We start from the raw sequence: 13120 nt of genomic DNA on the forward strand, positions 1-13120 counted from the left end.
GCGCGGTGCGGTACCATGCATCCAATAGGCATTCCTGTGAGTGATATTTTCATATTTTACTCACTAGGCTACTACTGTAGATTGACAACACAACCTCGCCATACAGAGCATCTCAATACATTGAGACAAAATACGGTCCATCAGATTAGCTAAATGGGTTCACAGTCGCACGGGCTCATTCGTGCATAATGTGATTCCAACCCCATTATTCCCCTGATTCAAAAAAATATATAATGCATTCCACACCACTGCGTGTTGCCATGAAATCTCTAGAGCTTCGACAGAAATGTCAGAGGTGCAATTGAGCGCACTTTCTGACAGACAAAATTTATCGGCTATAGTTATTTTTTCTTTCTTCTATTTGATTCAAACCGGTAATGTTTATGATTTAGCTACAATTACTACTGTCATACCGCAAAATATGTCATAACATGATCATAACTCCAGTCACGGGATAGACTGTGCCATCAGCGTGGAACAATGTTGCCAGATATATCCCATCTGAGGCATTATGCGCTTTAAAGATACGGCAGTAGTTTTGCCATTGTAGTCACACATAGGAAACCACATCAAACGATATCCCATTCTCAGTTACCTGTACCGCAGCCCGCCTGCTTCTCGGTGTAGTTTGTAATCCTGCTTCCAGTTGTCCATTCCCTGCTCACATGCTCCCGTTCTAAGTTCCTGAGCTAAAACCACACGAACCGCGGTCGCCTTTCTGCTTTATTCAGTGGCCTCCGATTCTCAGCCCGAGAAGCTGAATATGTCACCCTTCTCATGTTTCCTAGCACAGAGCCCCAGCCTGCGAACATAAAGTTAATACTCTATGCCTGTTCCGCGGCACGCATCAGGGATACAGCGCTGCAGTGTTTCACTGCTAGTTTGCGTCTGGACTTTTTCCATCTGTCTATTATTGCACGATACCACTTTTCTGTGCTTTGCTTTGTATATCAGTTAGATGCTTGCTTCATTGTGTGTGTTCGCGTTTTCTTGAGAAATTAGCGCGGAGTAGTCTGACTTGATGCAACACATTCTCACCGAAAAACGTTTCCCTGGCTTGGTCAATTGACTCTGTGCAGGTGCTCGTGTGTTTAGTGATAGATTGCACTCATCTGGAGCTTGTAAAACACACTGGCGTGTATTCCTGGATGCCAAGGGATGCTAGGCTTCCCCCCCAAAAATTACCAAGAAAATTTGAAAAAAAACTACATAATTTAACTTTCTCTGTGTTTCATCATTTCCCTTCAATTCGCAATAGGCTGAAGTATTTCACAGGAGAAAGGATCCGAGCAAGCGAAACAGCGCCCCTCTGTCTCTGTATTTGTAGGCCATCTATCTGATGCTGTCTGGTCCAAAAGAGTATGACATTGTTGCCGCCCATAGCATTGAATGCAAGGGATGTGGCGAGCATTTGGCCCACCTTGATGAAAAAACGTATAAAATAATAGCCAATCAGCGTTGAGCTAAACTGTGAATGGTCCTGACGCACCAAAAAAAAGGGTAAAGGGAAGCCAGTTTGGATTTGGCATCACTCCTATCAAATCGAGTTGAGAGCATACCTCAATGACAGAAAAACATTGAATTATTGCCTCTCATTGTGTTGTTGTCCTCCGGTGGCGAGCTAGCTTGCTAAAATTGACCCTTTCCTAAATTAACCATGGATGGAGATAGAGATTTGGACTTAATCATCCGTACTAGCCAATGATTATAATGGTGAGTCTGATCCAACCATTAATTACTACATTATGCCCCTGGCCTGACAGGATGGAAGTTCAATATGTAGCTACAGTAGATGTAGAAGGCTAATGTTAACTAGCTAATGTTGCCCATGAAAGAAAGTTAGGCTAGCAAGCAAGAATTTTTGCCAGGTAGCCTAGGACAAAATAAAATAAAAGTGTACTGTATGACAAAGTGATAGACCGTTTCGTTCACATGAAAGAGAGGAGGATGGTATTGGCGTTTCTCTACAAGTAGTGTGAGACATGTTTTTTCTACTTGCACGAAGGCGCAAGCACGTACACACACACGCACAGAAATCAAAACCATGGACAGCCACATCATTTTTAGCTTACGTTGATTGGACTAAATCGTTTTTTTGGTACACTACATGGCCAAAAGTATGTGGACACCCTTTCAAATGAATGGAGTTGGCTATTTCAGCCACACCCATCGCTGACAGGTGTATAACATCGAGCACACAGCCATGCAATCTCCATAGACAAACATTGTCAGTAGAATGGCCCGCACTGAAGAGCTCAGTGACTTTCCAACAAGTCAGTTCGTAAAATTTCTGCCCTGCTAGAGCTGCCCTGGTCAACTGTGAGTGCTGTTATTATGAAGTGGAAACGTCTAGGAGCAACAACGGCTCAGCCGCGAAGTGGTAGGCCACACAAGCTCAAAGAACGGGACCGCCGAGTGCTGAAGCTCGTAAAAATCATCTGTCCTCGGTTGCAACACTGACTACCAAGTTCCAAACTGCCTCTGGAAGCAATGTCAGCACAATAACTGTTAATCGGGAGCTTCATGAATTGGGTTTCCATGGCCGAGCAGCCGCACACAAGCCTAAGATCACCATGCGCAATGCCAAGCTTTGGCACAATTGTACTCTGGAGCAGTGGAAACGTGTTCTCTGGATTGATGAATCACGCTTCATCTGGCAGTCCGACGGACAAATCTGGGTTTGGCGGATGCCAGGAGAACGCTAACTGCCCCAATGCATAGTGGCAATTCTAAAGTTTGGTGGAAGAGGAATAATGGTCTGGGGCTGTTTTTCATGGTTTGGGCTAGCCCCCTTAGATTCTGTGCTTCTAGCTTTTTGGTAACAGTTTGGGGAAACCCCTTTCCTGTTTTACCATGACAATGCCCCGTGCACAAAGCGGGGTCCATACAGAAATGATTTGTCGAGACTGGTGTGGAATAACTTGACTGGCCTGCACAGAGCCCTGACCTCAACCCCATCGAACACCTTTGGGATGAATTGGAACGCCGACTGCGAGCCAGGCCTAATTGCCCAACATCAGTGCCTGACCTCCCTAATGCTCTTGTGGCTGAATGGAAGCAAGTCCCTGCAGCAATGTTCCAACCTCTAGTGGAAAGCCTTCCCAGAAGAGTGGAAGCTGTTATAACAGCAAAGGGGGGACCAACTCCATATTAATGCCCATGCTTTTGGAATGAGATGTTCGACGAGCAGATGTCCACATACTTTTGGTCATGTAGTGTATATTTTAGTTGTCACTCTATTAGACTAGGCATAAGTGATTTGATGATGTTGAAATGTTGAAGTTGAAATGGTGCTGGAATAGTGGAGGCAGCTCCTGTTTTCCTTGCGACTTGCGGTAACTCTGTGGTTCTAAATCAATAGTTGTTCAGTGGTCCGAAAATGTCGGAAACATTAACTTGCTTGACCATACTGTAGGTCATGTAACTGTTTGTTACATGCAATAAGGCCTATGCTTTGTGGATTTCACAGGACAGATGTTGCTCTCTGGTTTTGTGATGAAACAAAGGTGTGGTTGAATTTATTCTCACTGTCTTCTTATTGCCGCTGCCTTTAGGCCTATATATCACGGTCACAAGGCATATAAACTAACAGATTATAGAGCAAACAACACAATTGTCACAACACATAGGTTGTAATAAGCCTTTTTTCCCCCCTGGCTTCCCCAGTGATTTTACCCACGTAAAACGCTAGGTTATTTACAATCATGGCCTTGACGTGAATTGTTTAAGACATCACCTCTTATTGAGCATTTTCCATTTTTCTCACAATCCTCCAGATGAGTGTTTATGTTTTCAGTATAGCTTAGGGCTAGGCTTAACCAAGTTTAAAAGTACTTTTAAGAAAAGAAAAAGAAATATGCTTAAATATAACTTTAACCTTTATCACTTTTGGAAACACTATTTTTAGGTGACCTAAGATGCTCCTTTCTTTTTTACAAGGTCACCATTGCAGCCCTGCTGAAGAAAAACAGATCAATTAATTGAAATAGCATATCTAAAGAGTTCTCTGTTAGGCCTAATTTGCGGTGAGGCGTTCAGGAAAAATGTGCTTTTATAGATAGCCTACCACTGATTACCACTGATGAACCCTTTCATTTACTGTAATTGCACAAGTTGTCGCTTTTTAAAGGGGCAATCTGTAATTGGTACCTACATTTTTTGAATTTGAAACCAGGAGACCACTTTGTTGTTGTTTGAATCCCAGATTTCCCCTTTAAGGCCATTCTGCCTGAGTCAGAACTGCTGAGCTCTTGAGCTGTGTGTGTCCTTTTCGGGTTTATCCAAGGTAGTGATTCCCTGTTCATGACTAAGCAGCAAACCTATATGCAGGTTTAGAGACCCATGTAATTATCGTTTATTTGTGTTTATTTTCATTTAATGGGAGTGAACAACTTTTGCAAATAGTTTGTGCAAACACGCTATGAATGAGTCTCTCTCATGTAATAACTTTAATTAAGGTTTTGGTCAGTTTATTTGCAATGCCCCTTCTGAAAGTAACTCACTTTACCTGCTCCTGGTTTGACCTATGACCTTTAGGACTCACCTTTAAAGGTCAACATATATCCCCCCCCCCCCCCCCCCGACATTAACATGTATAGTGGTTCCTCCTTTCAACACTATTTCTAAACCTACAAGATACCCAATAAAGCCTCTGTTTTTTTGGCCCAGTTGAATATTTTTAGATTTTCACATTCATGCAATTGAACTCCAATGGTCCATATATAAGGTTGGGGCCTAAGCTTCACCATTAGAGTCTCACCTTCCTCTAAGCCAATGTCACTGACACTTCTACATTATCTTACACAGACAATGGACACAGAAAAGAAAAGTCACTTGAGTTTAGCTGCAACAAGGCCAAGGCAAGCAGATAAGGGAAAGCAATGAATGCCCTGCATGTGAAAGACGCACGAATCCAACCTGGTCTCAGAGCATTTTCATACTATTCTGTACGTAAATCCGGAATACATAATTTAATATGATATGTATGGTATGTATTAATTTGTGGATGTCCATCATCCATTTCGTATGATACACTATATATACACAGAAGTATGTGGACACCATTTCAAATGAATGAATGTGTCTATTTCAACCACACCCGTTGCTGAGAGGTATAGAAAAATCGATCACACCGCCATGCAATCTCAATAGACAAATAATGGCAGTAGAATGGCCCGTACTGAAGAGCTTAGTGACTTTCAACGTTACACTGTCTCACTTTCCTTTAAGCCAATGCCACTGACAGTTCTGCATTATTTTGCACAGACAAAAAAATGTCTCTTGAAGTGTTCACTTGAGTTTAGCTGCACTAAGGCCAAGACAAGCAGATAAGGGAAAGCAATGGGTGTGAGATGTAACACTTTAGTTGAAGGCCCTTTCTCGAAGATGGAGGTTTCTTGTAGCCTACATAGAGAGCAACAGTAATGGCATCTTTTTGTAGGCACTAACGGAGGCTAACTCTACCATGGCTTGTTGGCCAAAGCCTATGGGGAAATTTATAGGGTTTTTGGATAAATGCCGAAAACAAGGTCTGTGGGAAACACAGGCTTAGGAGATCTTACACATTTTGTTCTAGGAGATAATCTTGAAGCGTTTATGTAATCAAAACAAGCACATAAATGTTTCATAATTCTGATATGTCCTCATAGAACAAAATATATAATATATCCTAAGCCTGTGTTAACCTCAGACCTTATTTTTGCGTGTTTATTCCAAAATCCCATTCTTTCCCTCATTGGAATAGCCAACTAATAAGAGGTAGAAAATGCTAACTCATTCCCGTGTTTTAGGACTACAAGCTGGCGAGCTCTATAGGCTGTGTCCCGTCATGGAGGGGTGAATCACGATGCACACTAGAACATTCTGGGACTTGGCTCATTGGAACAAAGGCCTCTGTTCCGTGGTCCTCTGACTGGCTTGTTGATCCATCAATCATCCACTCAAATGAATGTGACTGGCTGTGGTTTTGGCACAGCCGGGAACTGAGAAGTGTTTGTCATTAGGTTTTTATGTCTCTTGTGTTCATTACGTTTATGTTTTCCTCCCAGGAACAAGAGCTCAGCTTTAATGCCAACTGTTGCTCTTACAGCATATGTCTGCTTAAAGAGACTATTAAGTGTTTATGCGTTATAAATAAAACACCACTTAACTAACAGAACAGACATAGTGTGAGTCCCATTTGGCACCCCATTCGCAATATAGTGCACTACCCTATAGGCTCTGGTCAAAAGTAGTGCACTATAAAGGAAATAGGGTGCCATTTCGGACGCACACAGACAGACACACAAGGCCTGGGAGGATTTTGATGAAGACACAATGTTCAAACTATTCCACTGAGAAACAGTGAAATGGGTAAACTGACGTGTGAGGATGACGTCTGTACCTTATTTGAGGGCACTTATTGCCAATGTTAAAAACAGACATGTATTTGACATCACAAAATCAGCTAGAGACACCCTTATTGCTGGGGATATAATCACGGCATCCATTGTTCAGTGTGTATCAAGGCTTTGGTTAGAAAGGTAGCCATTAGTTGAAAGTACTGTTCTGTCAACACCTTATACCATTAAACTCTAAATTCCTTTATAAACCCAAGTCGACAGCCCTCTGGAAAACCCTAATCAGTCCCTCATTTAAACTGACATTTTCACACCAAAGATTGGCTTTAATTTAATCCATTCAAACTGAGTAAGGGTTACATAGCTAGGCCTCCACTTTAAAACCCACAGACATATTTGTTCAAATCATTGCCCCTTTTTCGTGGAAAATAGGAAAGTCTGATGGTTGTGGGACAAGGACTTCTTATTGGATTGTCTAAAACGATTCAATCAGGGTTTTCCAAATGACTTTAAACATTTGGGACAGTAATCAGAACATACGGATATGGACAATCTTTCCACACGTACTTAAACCAATTACAGTGCCCTCCATTGTTAGGGTATGCGTCCCAAATGAGACCCCTATGGGCCCTGGTCACTGTATAGGGAATACAGGGCAATTTGGGACTCATCCTAGATGTCATTAGTGGCCGTGAGGCTTGCTTTTCTATTACACTGTCTTAAGGAATAATTGTTTGGGCACCCTAGCCCTCCTCTCCTGTTTTTCCTTTACACTGTCTTAAGGAATAATTGTTTGGGCACCCTAGCCCTCCTCTCCTGTTTTTCCTTTACACTGTCTTAAGGAATAATTGTTTGGGCACCCTAGCCCTCCTCTCCTGTTTTTCCTTTACACTGTCTTAAGGAATAATTGTTTGGGCACCCTAGCCCTCTCCTGTGTTTTTCCTTTACAGCTTCCTAAGACATCAATGCCTTCTGAATCACCTGAATATGCAGGTTTTATGTATTGCACGTGTCTCTTTTATTGTTTCAGTCACATCTTTGTTGTTGACTCTAAACCTTTTGTGCTGCTTTGTCTTTGGTTGCTCATGCTCTTTGTACATGTGTTTTTCTTTTTGAGTAGACAGCTGAGAACCTCTGCAGCATTTGGGAGTGCTTTGGCTTAGGCTCGGGCCTGGGCAGACTAAAAGCAGAAGGCTGAACTGTGCTTTGGCGTGATGCATGGGGCTGAGCGGAAGGACATTCATTAATGTCAGAATCATAGCTGGAGAAGAACAGCGATCGAGTTGAGGGTTAGAGAGAGAAAAACACGAGAGACAAGTGATGTAACAGAATGCCAGGGACATGATTGGTGGAATATAGACAGGAAGGTTGATTGACAGGTCAATCAAACTAATGGTCGTCAGATAGCTTTCGAGTAGACAGACCTCTGAAGCACATGGTTCGGAGAGACTCATTTCAGGATGGAAATGTGTCTTTAAAAGTACAGGAACAACAGCGTGTCACAGATACTCGGTAAGAAGTTGTTATACCTCACAGATGACATGTTGATTGGGTATCATTCCTCTGTGATACATGTTTCTACCTCTGGAACCCAGAGAAGAGCTGTGGCATGAAAATCATTTTTTGGTGGGGAGCCACAAGGACCTCAGTTCTCAGGTTGGTTCTGAACGAGGAAAACCTGGATGGCTTTTGGCTTACAGCTGTGTGGGTGTGTTTCTACACCAATTGATATCCGTCTCTCTCCCTGTGTGTGGTTGTGTGTGTGGCTATGCGTGTGTCTGAGCATATTTACAAGGTAGGTGTACAGTATGTGTAGTAGCAGCCTACGGTATATCAGTTTCCAAAACACTAGGTCACAGCTAGATCCTTCCAGGTTGTAGGGTAAGACTGGGTTTATCATAGTGTATTCTGGGTTTATGCTACTAAAACTATTACTGATGGGGCAAAAGTTCAATTTCTCGAACACAATGATTATGGCAATTGTTATTGATAATGCGGCACAGGTAACGGCTGAGTATTATTTGTCTATAAATCCTGTTGCCCATTATGAAAATATTTCCTAATGCACTCGCCATCACTGTTCTGCTGTCAGAGCCACAGGTAAGTTTCCTCTTTGAGCAAACCTCGAAGCCATATAAAGTACATAATCATAAGCCTGGGCTGTCAATACCAATGTAGGTATTATTCATGTTGTTGAGATTTTTATGGAGAAGTTACTCTGCTAGCCCTGAAACATGACCCAGACTCTGCGGTATTTGCCCACTCATTTCTCTGTTTATTTATTGTCAGGCCAGCTAGTTATTTACACTTTATGGATGGGAACGTCAAGATTCATTAGGGCAATGAAACCCTTTTAAAAGCCACCCGGTAATGCAAGCGGATTACAAGGCGCATTTAACCTTTTAAGGAATATTGAATTGTGAGGGCACATGACCCGCAGGGAAAGAAACTGACACACTGCCTACATCCCGCTGTGCAAACAGCAGGAGAGCGCTATGACACGCTACCAACAGGCCTGGCTGGCTGGCCGCTAGCTGTGTGTGTGAGAGAGCTGTAATGATATAAAACCCAATTTACAGATTGAGAACAGAGGCTGTGTTGAGTCCTACTCCAAATCCCTGCTCCTGCTGCTACCGTGGGCTTTAGGTTTTTCTCCCTGTTTGGACGTGACACTGAGAGGCCCTTGTGTATGCTGCTGCATGTTATTAATGGCTGAATTGCAAGCAATGCTGTGCTACGGTTGGGATTTTATATTAAAATGGCACTTATGCTCTCTAAAGGAAAGAGAAAAAAACCACTTCTGATATTTGGAAAGGACTTTTACTGTTCATTAGTTTCTTTATGAAATATTTCAACCGGGTGCCTGGATAGATGTGGGAAGTTTTCAGAACTTCCATTCTGAAACAATTGAGCAGCTAGTATCACAATGTTTCAGTACCAGTTCCTTCAAAATGTATTCCCTTGTATTCTTATACACTGAGTGTACAAAACATTAAGCACACCTTTCCTATATTGAGTTGTAACCTGGCACCGCTACCAGACCCTGTTCAAAAGGCACTTTAAATGGTATGTCTTGCCCATTCACCCTCTGAATGGCACACATACACAATCTGTCTCCCAATTGTCTCAAGGCTTAAACATCAAGGCTTAAACATCAATCTTTAACCGGTCTCCTCCCCTTTCATCTACACTGATTGAAGTGGATTTAACAGGTGACATCAATAAGGCATCATATCTTTCATCTGGATCCACCTGGTCAGTCTTTGTCATGGAAAGAGCAGGTGTTTATGTTTTGTACACTCAGTGTATATTAAACAGTCAATATGAACTTTGACCCATGGTTAAGCCCATCACCTGACCTACAAAAAATGACAGAAGTCTGGACTGTGCGTGAAGTGTACAGTAGGGTCATGCCATCGGTAAGAGGTACCAGTCAGTCTAGCGGGTGTGGCAGCCAGGCCTTCACATTTCCCTGAACCTGGGGACAACGGTCCGGTCAACAACGGTCAGGGATATCCCTTCACTATTTCTGTTCCCTTTAATGAAGCCATGAGAAGTACGGGACGGAATCTCCAGTGATGGCGACTAAAGGGAAGGGACCGACCGGACGTAATTGCTACCTCTGCCGAGGCGTGGAGACGCAACCTCTAATTTCCCATGAATAATGTCCCTGTGCCGGTCGACAGGCCACAGAAAGTGGCAGTTTCCTTTCTCAGAGGGATTGTGGCTCCGCTAATACACTCAACTGAACTGTGGGTTTATGGCCAGTGGGCCAGAGGACCAGACCAGAGCACAGAGAAACAATCTTACTAGTTACTTTCCCTGATGCTCTTCAAAGCACAACACAGGGCTCAGAAACACAGTACAACACAGGGCTCAGAAACACAGTACAACACAGGGCTCAGAAACACAGTACAACACAGGGCTCAGAAACACAGTACAACACAGGGCTCAGAAACACAGTACAACACAGGGCTCAGAAACACAGTACAACACAGGGCTCAGAAACACAGTACAACACAGGGCTCAGAAACATAGTCAAGACGAGAAAATCAGTATTTCTTTACGATAACAAGGAGGCTTTAAAATGGTAAATCAAGGGTCATCCTGTCTGAGCACACATTGGGAAGACATCGTGGACAAGAGGAACATATCTTTTTATTTTTAAGAACTCCCAGGCAGCAGTGGGTCTGCCTCTGCCCCTACTCACCGATGGCTAAAACATGTAGTGGAGTTGTGTCTCATAAATTCCTTTCCTTCAGCGGAACATGCAACATTTGTTTAATGATGTTAGTTATGCATATCCTTTTCAGTCAGCGACCTCCAAATCAAAACATTTAACAGAAAGAGAGAGAGAGAGAGTAAAGACTGCGAGATATAGAGAGTGAGTGTGTGTGTGTGTGTGTGTGTTACAGAAACAGCGAAACAGAGAGATTACAAAACATAAATGGCCTGAGCTGAGCATCTGCTTGTTTAGATTACCAAATGCTTCTCATTTAAACGTTTCCTAAAAATCTGTTTTCATATACGGTATGTTTTTTGAAAGGTCGTAAAGTGTGTCTGCATGAGCAATAAAAGTGCCATTAATCACCGGGTATTTATTTGTTTTGAATCGTTTTGATACTATGTCTCAGCCTTGGCCCAGCTCCTCGTTGTTGGAATATTTGGAAGGAGTTCCCTCAGAGTAATCAAGTCAAAGTTCACTCTCTCTCTCTCTCTGTCTGTCTGTGCTCCCACAGTAACCCTCAGTCACAGCTGGTACTGCTTACATCACAGGAGTGAAGATTTCTTCACCACATATTTTTGATGTTTTGCTAATTTTTTACATTAGCTCAGCCAGGCTGATACTATTAATCGCGTCCCTTGATGTTTTATGGGAGTCAGGAGGAGTAAGTAGTCTCGGTGTGTGCTTCCCAAATGACACCCTATTCCTTATGTAATGCACTAGTTTTGACCAGAGCCCTAAGCACTATATATAGAATAGTGTGCCATTTGGGACACACCCAGTGGCTCGGTGGCTGAGTTGTGGAGTGCTACAGTAAGTCTGGAAGGCTAATTAGGAGCAGGACACTTGAGCAGACAGACCAGAGAAGAGGAGAGGAAAGGAGGAACAGCACTAGTCTGAATGCAGCCCATTGTGCAGGCTGGTCTCATAGACTAGACGTAACATAGTAAACTAATTAGTATGATATGTTACATTTGGTATGGTTACATAAGACAAAAGGTTACTTAAAGCAAAATTGAAAGGAGGGTAGTTGGTCTGGGCGAGCAAATAACACAAATGTCTAGTAACACAAAGGTTGTGTGTTCGAATTTCACCATGGACAACTTTAGCATTTTAGCTACTTTGCAACGACTTACTACTTTTTAGCTACATTGTAACTACTTAGTAAGTTAGCTAACCCTTCCCCTAAACGTATTTCATTTTTTTATTAACTTTAATTCAACCCCCTAGAGTCGCGGTCCCTACCCCCGAGGAAATCTAATTAGCATAATAAAAAAATCACCATCAAAATCTGTGTGTTTAAGCTAGAGACATCAGTTTTTTTTTACATGGGCTGCGTCTCAATCCACCACATCCAACAATGGTGGCTCTCACAAACACGTACATTTCGTTTTGCATTAGGACGCCCACAAGCCTCACATGACTCGTCTGAAAGTAGCCCGGTACCAGTTTTATAAATGAATGGAAGTATACATTGAGTATACAAAACATTAGGAACACCTTCTTAATATTGAGTTGCACCCCCTTTTGCCCTCAGAACAGCCTCAATTCTTCGGGTCACGGACTCTACAAAGTGTCGAAAGCGTTCCACAGGGAAGCTGGCTCATGTTGACTCCAATGCTTCCCACAGTTGTGTCAAGTTGGCTGGATGTCCTAATGGTGGTGGACCATTCCTGATACACACGTGAAACTTTTGAGAGTGAAAAACCACTCAGCGTTGCAGTTCTTGACACACTCAAACCGATGTGCCTGGCAACTACTACCATAACCCATTCAAAGGCACTTACATCTTTTTTTCCTGCCTATTCACCCTCTGAATGGCACACAATCCATATCTCAATTGTCTCAAGGCTTAACATGTTTTCTTTAACCTGTCGACTCCCTTCATCTACACTGATTGAAGTGGACATCAAAAAGGGATCATAGCTTTCACCTGGTCAGTCTATGTCATGGAAGGAGCAGGTGTTCCTAATGTTTTGTACACTATATGTGTGTTTATATATATATATATATATATATATATATATATATATACATACACATTTCTGGGATCTTTTATTTCAGCTCATGAAACATGTGACAAACTTTATGAGTTTCATGAGCTGAAATAAAAGATCCCAGAAATGTTCCATAAGCACAAAAAGCTTATTTCTCTCAGATTTTATGCACAGATTTGTTTACATTCCTGTTGGTGAGCATTTCTCCTTTGCCAAAATAATCTATCCACCTGACAGGTGTGGCATATCAAGAAGCTGATTAAACAGCATGATCATTGCACAGGTGCACCTTGTGCTGGGGGAAAATAAAGGCCACTCTAAAATGTGCAGTTTAGTCAAACAAAGCAATGCCACAGATTTCACAAGTTTAGAGAGAGTATGCAATTAGCATGTTGACTGTAGGAATGTCCACCAGAGCTCGTCAGAGAATGGAATATTCATTTTTTTGTTCATTGTAGTTAATTAAGAGATTTTTTTGTTGTTGTTAAATATGGTTCCAAAAAATGAAAATAATTTCCTGATCTTTCTTATCTCTCATACATATATAAGTCAGACACTTT

The 13120-nt window shown here is 42.2% G+C and overlaps 1 protein-coding gene across 1 annotated transcript in view; it reads right to left on the reverse strand.

Annotated features, from left to right (window-relative positions):
* The window catches only part of mkxa (mohawk homeobox a), a 33303-nt gene extending 32583 nt beyond the window's left edge, over positions 1-720 (reverse strand). Inside the window, exon 1 of the mRNA XM_071415149.1 lies at positions 596-720. The gene's annotated coding sequence lies outside the window, so the exon portion shown is untranslated. The remainder of the gene's footprint in view (positions 1-595) is intronic.
* Positions 721-13120: the final 12400 nt, after the last annotated feature.

The sequence above is a fragment of the Salvelinus alpinus genome, chromosome 8 (genome assembly GCF_045679555.1).
Source record: "Salvelinus alpinus chromosome 8, SLU_Salpinus.1, whole genome shotgun sequence".
Taxonomy (NCBI): domain Eukaryota; kingdom Metazoa; phylum Chordata; class Actinopteri; order Salmoniformes; family Salmonidae; genus Salvelinus; species Salvelinus alpinus.